Source organism: Gopherus evgoodei, chromosome 9 (genome assembly GCF_007399415.2).
Source record: "Gopherus evgoodei ecotype Sinaloan lineage chromosome 9, rGopEvg1_v1.p, whole genome shotgun sequence".
NCBI lineage: Eukaryota > Metazoa > Chordata > Testudines > Testudinidae > Gopherus > Gopherus evgoodei.
This window is the reverse complement of record NC_044330.1, coordinates 68,684,179-68,697,293: the sequence shown is the minus strand read 5'-3', so window position 1 is coordinate 68,697,293 and position 13,115 is coordinate 68,684,179.

Here is a 13,115-nt window from a genome sequence, read left to right as displayed (position 1 = left end):
GGGGACAGAGCATCCTCTGCCGAGGGATCTGGCTACGGAACAATCTGCCAGAGGAGACCAGATGAATCTGGAGTCTGGCTGTCTTTAGGAAATGCTACAAAATCTTCCTCTGTGCATTAGCCTTTTCACTTGGGATCTCACTGTTGCAATCAGTTTGATGTGGAAGATGCTCCAGGAACAGGTGTCAGGAGAACACGCCAATAAAGATAAGACAGATCAGGACTTACCAGCTCTGGGTTGAAGTCCTGGCTCTGCTTTGGGTCACACTCACTCACTTACTCATGCCCGTCACCCCAATCGGAGTATGGGCTGCCAACCACAGATCTCCAGAGTCCTCTATCCTGGGCCATTCGCTCTAGCTGGTTCCAGGTATAGCCCATTTTTTTGCTATCAGCCTGAAGGTTGCGTCGCCAGGTGTTTCTTGGACGGCCTCTTTTCCGCTTGCCTTGGGGGTTCCACCACAGTGCCTGTTTGGTGATGTTAGTTGGCTGCTTACGTAGTGTATGTCCTATCCAACCCCACCTTCTCCTTCTGATTCCTTCTTCTGCTGGGAGTTGACAGGTCCTCTCCAAGAGGTGGATGTTGCTGATGGTGTCTGGCCAGCAGATCTGGAGAATCCTTCTGAGGCAGCTATTAATGAAGGTCTGGATCTTCCTGATGGTTGTTTTGGTTGTCCTCCAGGTTTCCGCTCCATACAGTAGGACTGATTTCACATTGGAGTTGAACAGTCGAATTTTTATTGCCAAAGACAGCTCTCTGGCACTCCAGATGTTCTTGAGCTGTAAGAAAGCTGCTCTTGCCTTACCAATCCTTACTTTGATGTCTGCGTCTGTGTCACCCTGCTGGTCGACGATGCTACCTAGGTAGGTGAAGGACTGCACTTCTTCCAGGGGGCTTCCATTCAGTGTGACTGGGTCATTGCTGATGGAGTTAATCCTAAGGATCTTGGTCTTGTCCTTGTGAATGTTGAGGCCAACCTGTGATGACGTGGCTGCCACTACGCTGATCTTCTCTTGCATCTGCTGTTTACTGTGCGAAAGGAGCGCAAGGTCGTCACCAAAGTCCAGGTCATCAAGCTGGGTCCACAACGTCCACTGGATTCCGTTCCTATGCTCGTAAGTGGATGTCCTCATAATCCAATTGATGACGAGGAGAAAGAGAAGTGGTGACAACAAACATCCTTGCCTGACTCCAGTTTGCACCTGGAAACTGTTAGTAAGCTGCCCTCCATGGATCACTCTACAGTGTATACCATCATATGACTTCTTGATCAGGTTGACCACCTTTGCTGGGATGCCGTAGTGCTGAAGGAGTTTCCAGAGGGTCTCTCGATCCACGCTATCTAACGCTTTCTCATAATCAACAAAGTTGATGTACAACGAGGAGTTCCACTCCATAGACTGCTCGACTATGATGCGAAGTGTTGCATTCTGGTCCGTGCATGATCTATTCTGCCGGAAACCTGCCTGTTCATCTCGTAGCTGTGGATCGACGGCATCCTTCATTCTCTCTAAGAGGACTCGGTTGAAGACCTTCCCTGGCACCGACAGGAGTGTGATTCCTCTATAATTGGCACAGTTGCTTAGATCTCCTTTCTTGGGGATTTTGATGAGATATCCCTCTTTCCAGTCTACCGAAATCACTTCTTCTTCCCATATCTTCTCAAAGAGGGGGTACAGCATTTCCACTGAAGCATCCAGGTCTGCTTTCACGCCCAGCCCTCATCCTTTATCCTGACTTGGGACAGGCAGATGGCCCCAAAGGACCTCTCTAGTGGAGTTTCTGCTTTGGGTAAGTCACCTAATCTCTTTGTCTCTCTGTTCCCCAGCAGTGAAATGGGAATAATCATTTCTTCTTCCACCCTGTGTTTGTCTATTTTGATTAGTGGCTCTAAACCTATTTACCAGTGTGGGCCACATATGCAGCTTTCTGTGTTATGTGGCTCGCATCAACACAATACATATCCCACCAGTGAGGCCCTGAGGCTGTCACATGGACCACAGCTGTGTGCTGACTGGGCCATAAGTGGGCCGAGAACCACTGATTGAGATTGTAAGCTTGTTGGGGCAGGGAGTGTATCTTAATATGTCTTTGTACAGCACCTGGCACTCTGGGGCTGCTTGGTGGTGATGGAGGATGCTACAGGGCTGCAGGTCAGGCCTTAGCAACATTGGCAGAGCTGTGTGAGGAGTCCAGGACTGTGGTTGCAGGGGGCTGACCACATATTTTTTTAATAGGGGAAAATAGTAGAACAAGAATATTCCTTCCCAGCAAAGTTTCATTGCCTTCGCTGGGAGATCTTCCTGGCCAAGGAGTGACTAAAAAGCAAGGCCCTGGTCCTGCAAACACTGACGTGTGTAACTTTACTTAGGTGCATAGTCCCATTGCAGTCAATGGGGCTGCTCCTGGGGGTGCATTTAGACTCGGGACCCCAAGAAAGACTTCAGGATCTGTCCCACTCCTTTGATTTAAACTCCCAGCAGCCCAGCTGGGCCTGGATCAGGGCCGTGATTCTGGGAGAAGAGCTATGCTCAGCCTCTACCCAGCTCCAGTGCTGGGAATCCTGGTCTTGTGGGGTCACTGGTGCCAGGCAGCAGCACTAGAATTGCTTTGAAATGGCGTGGGAAGAGAGGCTCATCTCTGAGCTCCAAAGCCTTGGTGCATCCGTACTGGCTCAGAAGGATTGCTTCCCTGGCTGGGCAGAGGGAGGGGGTTACCACAGCTGGCTGGCACCTCGCTGGAAATGGAGCATCTTTAATCAATTTACTGGGAGAAAACACAAATTGCGGGGAGGGTTATTTGCTCTGTTGCTTTTCTCAGACCTGGCCTTGTACAATTTGTTCAGCATCATTTGCCACCCGACAAAACAAGGATGGAGCAGGGCTCCTGGGGGAGAGGAGTGCAGAGCTCCCCCAGCTGAGCTGCGTGTGGCGTTGCACTGGAAGACTGTGTGTGTGCCTCTGAAGAATGGCTTGAAATTCTTCCTCCTTCAGATGTTACCTCCCATATCTCCAGAAGCAGCCGTTTTACCTCTGCCAGTGTTTCATTAGCACTAAGCAATGTGGCAGGCAGAGTTGTAGGAGAGAGATCTTTACTGAGCAGCAACGCCTGTTTGTGTGAGTAGCCAGGCCAGCAGCTTGCACTCCTGAGCCCCTGACGTCACAGCAAACTACCTCCCTTCTGAAACCTGATCCTCTTTCTCCAGCCATTTCTCTTTCCTGTAAATCAGGCACAGGCTTTGCTTCTGCTGCTTCCTTTCCTCTGAGCTCTCTGGGTTCTTACAATCCTTCCTTCTCTGCCAGAATTCTGTATTTTGTTGTGCCCCCGGCAAAGAGCCAACAGGGACTTCCTATTTGCATAACTTCTATGTTAGGTGAAATGCAAGAACAAACGTAGTCTCTGCAAAGCAGCATGGTATGTATGACTTTCTTTGCAAAAACAGCAGCTACTGCCCTAATGTCATGACAAGCTAATGGCTCAGAAAATATAGTGCAGTATGTAGAAAATAGCTAGATCTATCACATCTTTTCACCCTTGATTTTTCCTCCAAAAGCAGCAACAGTCAAAACTGGGTAAAGAAGGGAGAGAGAGTTTCATTCTGTCTCCCAGGTTTGCAGGGGCAGCTTGGGCATGGAGAAGACCCCATAGCAGGCAGAGCATTGGAGCAGGGGATTGGGAGCGCTGGCTTCTGTTCATACCTCTGCAATTCACTGGTTACTGGCCAGGTCCCTTCACCTCCAAGCCTTAATTCCTCCTTCTGTAAACTATGTAGAATTGGATAGCACTTCCTCTTTGTGCAGTAATAGCTGTGTCCTGTGCTAAATCAAGCCTGCGCTGGCAGACCCACGATTTAATGGCTCTGGATGCAGTTATTTCTGAGTTACCAGGTAGCACCCTCAAATTAGAGACCTGCCATCCTACCCGTCCTCCTTCTCTCACTACTCTCTGTCCCTTGCCCCACTCCTCCTTACCCTGCCAGTGCCAAAGGGCAGATCCACCATCCCAAAGAGCAAGTTAGCATGTAACAAATTAACTGGGTTCTGCTTCTCTCTGCCCCTTCCAGCCCTTCCTTCCCCTCTTCATTCATTCCACCTTGTCTCACCTCTTTCCCTTCCTGCAGGTGTCTGAGTGCCACAGGCTCCTGGAGCCAGAACCATCCTCCTTTCTGGCCCTTACATCCTCACTGCGTGTCATTCCACCATGAGAGGTGCAGTGAGCCCCCTGCCAATGTTCCCACACAGTCACTTCCTTTGGGGAAACTGAGGCACCTCACCTCCTGCCGTGGGCTCAAACCCCTGGCACATGCTGACTTCCTGATGGCAGCCTCTGGCTGTTCTCACCCTTAGAGTGAACAGCTGCCATGGGGGAAGGCTCTGACTCCTTGGCACAGTAGCATTATCCTGGGATGCCGGCTCTTGCTTGGTGCATATGTTCCAATTCTCCTGACTGTGCTGCATTCCTCACTGCTGCCTGTAGCCAGCAGACTCCTGCTCCACATCTTGCACTTAATGAAGCCAGCTAAGCCGTTGCTGAGCACCCCCTGCTATTTGTTTCCATTGTTATTTAGCCGCAGTGAGGTAGGATCCGGGCCGCTTAATCAGCCGGGGCGGCTGTGTTTGTCCCTAATGAGCATTTAATGCGCCGGCAAGAGTGTGGCTGGGCTCTCCAGCTTTCTCGGGAGCGGCAAAGGACGTGGAGGAATATCATTTTAGGATTACGCTCTGGAACGGCAGCATTAAATCTGCCAATCTGTATATTGGAGGTGGCCCCTCTCATCCTCCCACTGACAAGATATAAGATGGTCACGGATAACTGGCTTTCATTACAGCAATGTTCATAAATCCTGCCGTTAGCTTCTCACATATGGGCTCCTTCAATCACCCACGTGCTCTCACTCCCTGTCTCCAGCGGTGGTTTAACTCTCTCTGCCTCTTCTCAGACCCTCACCCCTGCCTCCCGCCCCATCCTCTGCCCCTGCCTCCAGCTGTAGCTTGGTCTATCTCTTTAGCAGGCTGTGTGTATCTTCCTTAGTGTTCTCCTCTCTCCCACTTCGCTTTCTGAGGGTTGGGAGCCTTTATTTTAATTGTGAATTGATCATTCAGTCTTGCATCACAGTGAGCCCGGGCCCTGTGTGGCCACAGTTTACAGCTCAATAGGGTGAAAGTTACCCTTTACGATGCTCTTAAATTGGGAGACTGGTAGGAGCACAAGAAGGACAAATACTGTGACCACAATCACAGTTGCAAGGAATAATCTTGTTTAGATTGTAAATTACACTCACATACCCATCTGTACAATGTGAGAGAGGCCAAAGAATAGCCAATGCCATATTCACACTCTCAGACCCAGAGATTATAGAGTTTGGTAGATTGATGGGGGGTCATGCCTAGCGGGATGGGTCTTGCCAGGGTCTTCCCACTTCAGCTCAAGCAATGAGCCTCTTTTATCTTGAAGTTCTGACCATGCCTAACACCTTTTTGGTGCACGAGGGTGTCCTAGCAATCTTTCCCAAATCTGAACCTTAGAGTCCAGAAAATGAGATACTAGCATGAATTTCCCTAAGCTTAATTACCAGCTTAGATTTGATAGGCTGCCACCACCCAAAAATATAGTGTTTTGGGGCACTCTGACCTCCCCACGTTCCCTGGGGACCCCAAGAACCCAGATCCCTTGGGTTTTTAAACAAGGAGAAATAAACCATTCCCCCACCTCTTCCCCCCCCAGAATTTCCCTCCCTGGGCTATTCTGAGATACTGATCTAACCTCTTAAATCACCATACAGAGAAGCATCTCCCTTCCCTTCCTCAAAGAGGCAAACAGATTCAAGGAAAATAGAGAGAGATTTTATCACTCCCTATCTCCCCCACCCGTCGTGGTGAGTTATCCCAGTCCCCCAGGATAAAACAAGGGAAACAGAGAAAAACCAATCAATCAGGTTCTCTAAAAAGAAATCTTTTAATAAAAGAAAGGAAAAAGTAAAAAGTTATCTCTGTAACTTCAAGATGTAAATATTACAGGGTCTTATAGCTTACAGACACCAGAAAGACACTTTCCCACCAGTACCAATACAAATCAAAATATTCCCAGCAACTACACATATAAAAGTTAACCAGCCAGATCCACAATTGCAAATAGAGTTAAAACAATTAAAAAGCCTAAACTGCCTGTTTTACTTACTCTATGAAAAGAAACTTAGAGAGCCTGTAGTAATGTCTGGTCTCTCTCAGACCCTCCGAGAGAAGAACAAAGAACTCACACCCAAACTTCCCTCCACCCAGTTTTGAAAGTATTTTGTCTCCTGATTGGTCCTCTGGTCAGGTGTTTCAGGTCACTGTTTGTTAACCCTTTTATAGGTGAAAGAGACATTAACCCTTAGCTATCTGTTTATGACAGAGGGTTCCAATCTCTTTTTCTGTATCTGTATTTCCACTCCCCAGACATTTCCTCATTAGCATCTTATTCACATTTACATACACTTTTTGCCAGTGTAACCAGCTGTCAGAAACGGAACTTTCCAGGAAGTTACAATCAGGTTTCTGTATCCCACTATCCCAGTATCCACTTTCCCAATTTACCTCAGGGCTTAGGTCTCCATCCCCCGGCAAACCTAGTTCAAAGCCCTCCTCACTAGCTTAGCAAGCCTGCCTGTGAAGATGCTCTTGTCTCTGTTTGTTAGGTGGATCCCATCTCTTCCTAGCAATCCTTCTTCCTGGAACAACACCCTATGGTCGAAGAATCCAAAGGCCTCTTTCCACACCGCCTGTGCAACCAAGCATTTACCTCCACAGTTCGATGGTCCCTACCTGGGCCTTTTCCTTCAACCAGGAGGATGGAGGAGAACAAGACTTGTGCCTCAAACTCCTTTATCCTTCTTCCCGGAGCCACCCTTCTATGGTGCTTTTCATTTGTAGATGTCCAAGAGCCTCCATTTTTAATATATTTATCCTCACAACATCCCTGTGAGATAGGGATGCTTGTTATCCTCATTTTTACTAGTGGGGAAACTGAAGCACAGAGCAACAGAGTGTGTCTATACAGCCCATGGCAGCAAGCCTCCAAGCTTGGGTCAATCGATTCGGTCTTGCAAGGGTCATGGTAGTTCTAAAAATAGCTGCCTAGGTATGGCTTGGCTCTGAAGTCAAGGGGAAAGGCTGTCTTCATAGCTATTTTGCGCACCAGTCTGTTGACCCAGGAGGCCTAGATGTATCCTAAGTGCCTTGCTCAAAGCCCTGCAGGAAGTCTGTGGCAGAGTGGGGAATTGCACCCAAGTCACCCAAGTTCTAGGCATGTTTCCAAACCACTTAACAATCCTGTTCAGACTCTCCCTAGCCCTATGGTGGGGTTGCTGGGTGATGAGCACTTTAGAAAATCCAGCCCCACTTATACTAGGCATTTGCAAATTGGCCCTGAGAAATTTTGGACATTTGTCCCCACATGAGTGTCTGCTGTTTACAATGATTGAGGTGAGAGACAGAACAAACCTCCTGTAGCTAATCACACTGCCAGTGCGGGATTGTTTTCTATGCCACTTCAGTTTGAAACAATCCAAACAGTGAGCCACTAACTTATCCTGCAACCCACTAGATTGAGATATTAGAACATTTTCCCAGATTTTCATCTTATGTTTCTCCCACCCTTCCTAAGTACCCCCTACCTGGGATGTAATTCTAAATAATTCCCCTCTCTCCTTGGTGCTCAGATCTCAGGCCTCTTGCCTGAGTAACTATTCAGCCAACCTATGTGTAATTTAGTCCTTTTAATTGTTCATTGGGCCTCAAACACCTGAATCGTAATTGTTACTTCCTGCCCTGTTCCAACTAGTTTGTTGGCATCATTTTGGCCGTGAACTGCCAAGGGCTGATATTGATTAGACTTTACATATTGTGGCTGCACTTCCCAGTGGTATTTATAATGCAAGAGACATTTTTATTATACAAGAGCCCATAAAAGTAAAAATAAAAAAAGAAGAGAGCGGAATCCAAATAAAAGAAAACCCCAAGTCCCATTCCTTTAACTGCCTATGACAAGAGGAGGAGCATTAAATGCTGTTGAGACATCTTATTTCATTTTAAGGGCATCATTCTGTGCAAGCCCCTGGACTGAATAAGTGGCAGTAAATATTTTGATCGGGGGAGTATATTCAGAACACCAGAATGGTTTCCTTGTCACCTGACAGACCAGCTTCCTGGCCCGTTTAGGACAGGATTGCCAGATGAACAGTATTAAGGAGGCTTTACTACTTTAGGGCTGGAGGTACTTTCTCGGGGTACATCAACATTTGAGCTGAGACGCGTGTTACCATCGTTCAGGAGGCGGCAATAGTGTGGTAGGCACTTTATAGCTCAGTGAGAAGATGGGGTTTCTGCCTCTGCTTGAATCCCAACCAGGTCGGATCGGCTCCCCAACTGTTTGAAGAACAAGTGATCACACGGCCAGGCAAATGCTGGGAATGTCCTACAGGGTACGCCTGTGTTGCAAGCGAGGGTAGTGCGGGTGGGTGTACCGATAGCAGGGAAGACACGGCAGCATGGACCCTGTGTAGGCTAGCAACGCGAGTACCCAGCGTCCCTGGTGGGCTTGTACTCAGGCATCCAGCCCCCTCTGAAGCCCATGTTGCTGCATCTTCGCTATTGTTGTTACCCGCGCTAGCTAGGGTCATTCTCACACAGGTAGGCATGACTGCACTGCAATCACACCTTAAATCACCATGTAGATACCTTTAATGAAGGTGCTAAGAGGAGTTTCCCTTTTTCTGAGGGATGCCAGCTGGATGGCAGGGTGAGCATCCTCATTACTGGGGTGACAGGCAGAATTGGGGAGCGGGGCCTCATTCCTGTTGGTGCTGGCTGGGAAAGAAGGCAGAGACCTGAGGCTACTTTTACAGGCCGGGCTTGATGTGGACATTAAAATCAAAGCCATTATATGCCAAGGCTGGGCATCTCATCCCAATACGACAGAGGCCGACAAGGAGCAAGGCATGGGCCTGGGGACAAGCTATAACCATCCGCTGAGCTGACAGAAATGACAGAGAGAATTCTGTCCGTGCCTAGAAAAAGAAGCCAGTGCTCTATAAGGGGCTTGCTAGACCCAGACTGGATTGCTCAAGCGAGATGCAGACAATTAGATTAGTCGAAGCCAGCAGCTACAGAGGAAAATGCTTCTGCAAATGGACTCTGGCCTGCTGAGCTCCAGGTGCACTGGAATAATCAGAGAGCAACGGGCACACCTCCGACATTTCACAGAATCAGAATTAAGCATCAAGCAGTTCAGACAATTCTTCCAACCCAGGTGAGGAACGTGGGTCGGATATGGCACAATCTGAACTGACACTCACAGCTCACCTCAAACCCAACCTTGTGCTGGAGTTTCCCCAAAGCTTTCACTATTTAAATGCTTTTTTCCCCGTCCAGCCCCCTTCCACCTGAAACTGTCGCCCTTTCCTTGCACTGAAGATCCTTAGTCACTCTTAAGCCCATCCTCACCAAGCATTTGTCCATGCGGTCTTGGCACTGTATGGTTAATAAGCAGGTTGTCTATAAATTCCCTGTGACCTCGGGCAAAGTACTTGAGTTTTATTTCAAAGGCAAATGGCAATTAATGATTGAAGTCAATAGGAGTTGGGTGCCTTGCTGCCTTTTTATCTTTGAAAATTTCATCCTTTAATTTTTCTGAGCTTCTGTTTCCCGTCTGTGAAATGGGGATCATAGTAATATTACATTGTAAGCTCTATGGGGCAGAGGCTGGCTCTCACTAGGTATATATACAGCTCCTAGCACAATTGGCTATGGAGAGGGGGGCCTCCAGGTGCTACCAGAATAGAAATAACAAAAATTAATAATAGAAGTATGGGCAAAGTAATGATTGATTCACAGTCTTGGGATCTGACCCCCTTGTGTGCCAAACTCCATCTGCTCACTCAAATTGCTGCTTAAAACACAGTCCTTTTACCATTTACCCACTTAATACTGAATTTACTTCTGAACAAAGCCATTGTGGGTTGAAGTTATGGCTACTAGGAGCCGTGTTAGGAGACTATAGGTGAAGGTTGTCACCAAATAATAATTCTTGTTAACTTGCAGTTGTAAATTTCACCGTATTAAACCAGCTTTTCAAAACCCAGCCTGAAGCACTCAGAGCTTCCAGGACCCGCATACACCTGTCCTCTAGCTAAGGAAGGAATCTCCTTTGAAAACAGAACCTCATTTTAAATTGTAGGATAATCTACTTCACAAGCTTTTTGCAAACCCTATGCATCCCCCAAAGGGTTTGAGAGAGGTTCACAAACCCAGAACTTTGTCCCCAAAATACACAGAGTTGGGTTGGAGGAGAACTGTATTTTAGCTCTACCATTGCCTCACTGAGTAGTGTATTCAAAATTGCCCAAGTTGCTCCAGAGTGGAGCAGAGAGACATTTTTCAGATTAATAATTTCTTTGCTGACAAATGCAGTTCTGGGTCAAACGAGACTATTTGTGAATTCGGGTCAAATTGGGGGAATAGTTTCATCCCAAAAAAAAAGTTTTTTAAAAAATTCAAAACATTGCCTTTTGATGTGTTCGAAATGAAACATTTCCACTTTTGGTTTTGAAACGACATTTTGAAATGTAGCTAGATTTATTTTAAACAAAAGACTTATCAAGAAGGGGAAAAACCACCCCAAACCAAACCAAAATGGAAAAAGGTCAGAAGAAAAAACGTAGTTTGAGGTGGAATGAAACATTTTGTTTGTCCTGAACTGAACCTTTTTTGGATGTTTCAGTCAGGCTGTAGAACTGAAAACTCCATTCTTTGCTCAGCTCTACTCTGGAGCACGTGTGCTGTTGAAAATCAAAGGGACATGTAAGCCTACATCACTTATCCCAGCCATTATGTGACTTTGGGCAATCACTTGGGCCCAGATCCTCAACACTCTTGGGAGTTACGTGTCTAACTATCTTTGAGGGTCTGGGCCTTGGGCCAAGACTTTCAGACTTGGGTACTTAGAGTTAGCCACCTCAGTGCATACTTAAACACTTATATAAAAGTGGCTTGATTGTCAGAGCTGCTACGCACATGCAGCTTCTGCTAAGTTGATAAGAACCACTCTGTGCTTCAGTTCCCCCATTTGCAAAATGGGGTTAATAACACTTCCCTACCTCTTTGTGGAGGGGGAACAGTGGTGAGGTTTAATTCATAAAAGGGTTAAAAAAGAGCTATGTAAATTGATAGAGGATAGGTCCATCAATGGCTATTAGCCAGGACGGGCAGGGATGGTGTCCCTAGCCTCTGTTTGCTAGAGGCTGGGAGTGGGTGGCAGGGGATGCATCACTTGATGATTACCTGTTCTGTTCATTCCCTCTGGGGCAATTGGCATTGGCCACTATTGGAAGACAGGATACTGGGCTAGCTGGACCTTTGATCTGACCCAGTATGGCCGTTCTTATGCTCTTCACCATTGGCGAAGTGCAGTGAATTCTGCAGACAAAAGACACTTGGAAAGACAGACAGTTGCGATTGCTTCCTGGTTAAGGTTGTGTCCTCAATGTGGTGAGATTAGCTTTGCTCATTTTCATATTGTCTCATATTTTCGCTGCTTCTGTGTTTCAGCAGCAACTGTGGAGAGAAGAGCAACAACTGAACACAAACTGGGCAGGCTGGATTTCCATGAAATGGATTGAACAATCAACTGAATTATGTGCGGTGCATCTCATCTCAGCTGGTTAGGGGCTGAAGGAGTGGGACTTTTGGAAAGAGGGCTGCCTTAGAGTGTAGGTGAGAAGAGCAGTGATCTCACAGACAGAGGCTGGGAGGTGACCCAGCTCCACTAGGCAGTATAGTAATAATAATAAAACTTAGCTCTTGTACAGTGTTTTTCACCCATAGATCTCAAAGTGCTTTACAAAGGAGGGCAGTATCATTATCCTCAGATGGGGAGACTGAGGCACAGCGAGGTGATGTGACTTGCCCTTGTCACCCAGGAGGTCAGTGGCAGAGCCAGGAACCGAAACGAGGTCTCCAGTGTAGAACTGGGTGATTTTTTCCTGACAAATTGATTTTTTTTGCTGAAAAATGCATATTTCAGGGTCTGAAACTATTCGTTGAATTCAATGACTAGCTTAGGGGTGTGTGTGTGTTTGACTTTTTGATTTAAAATAGTGCTTTTGATTTTAAATTTGTTTGGTTTACCCCTGAAATGGCCGAATCTTATCAAAAACTCAGCACCCCACCGCCCCAATTCTGAGTCAGCTCAAAATGTTTTGGACAATTTGAAATGAAACTTTTGCAGTGTGATGTAAAAGTTTGTTTTGGTTCAAACTGAACCTGATTTTTTTTTGGTTTGGTCCCTGAACTGAAAAATCTAGTGTTCACTCAGCTCTGAGTGCTTCATCCTTCCTGCAAAGCATCTTGCAGCTGGAGCAGGCTGATGGGGAATAACGGGATGCAGGGGGACTGCCACATGTGTGCCAGGAGCAGTGACCAAGGCTCTCCTGGAGTGCTGCCTGCAGCTGGGCCAAATCAGCAAGCCATCGCTCCGCCAGAGACTCATTGCCGTCTTGGGCTGGATCAGCCTGCTGTGCTTTCTGCTCACTGAGCAATGTTCTCTCCTGATCCCAAAAGCAGACATGGTGCACGCTGAGACTGGCTTTCGCTTTGTGTTAACAAAGATGTTTCTGATGTTAACGCTGGGATTGCTCCCTGGCTGGCTGTTACTTCTCAGGTATATTTTTAGAGAGCAGAAGTGCCTGCAGGTCGCTGGCAGAGCAGGGTAGGGAGAGAGGGTGAGATCTGGCTTGAGTGAACACGGAGACTGAATTTCCCTCTCCCCCTGAGGGAGAGAAGGTCACGCCATGGAAGGAGCAGGTGGCCATGAGTGGAAAACCCAGTTTTGATTGAACTATGATATGGCAGAAATAATGCAATTATAACTCAATGCCGGAGGGTCCTGGCTGCTGTATAGTGAGAATGGGATGGTCGTGTTTCATTCATGGGAGTTCCCAGTCATGTGACGTTATGTATTAGATATGATGCAGTCAGAGCTGGATGCTGGGTGTCGCTGGGCTGTGAGCTAGCAGAGAGGATGCAGTGATATCTCGTGCTGGATGTCACTGGGGGCTGGGCTGTGATCTAGCAGAGGGG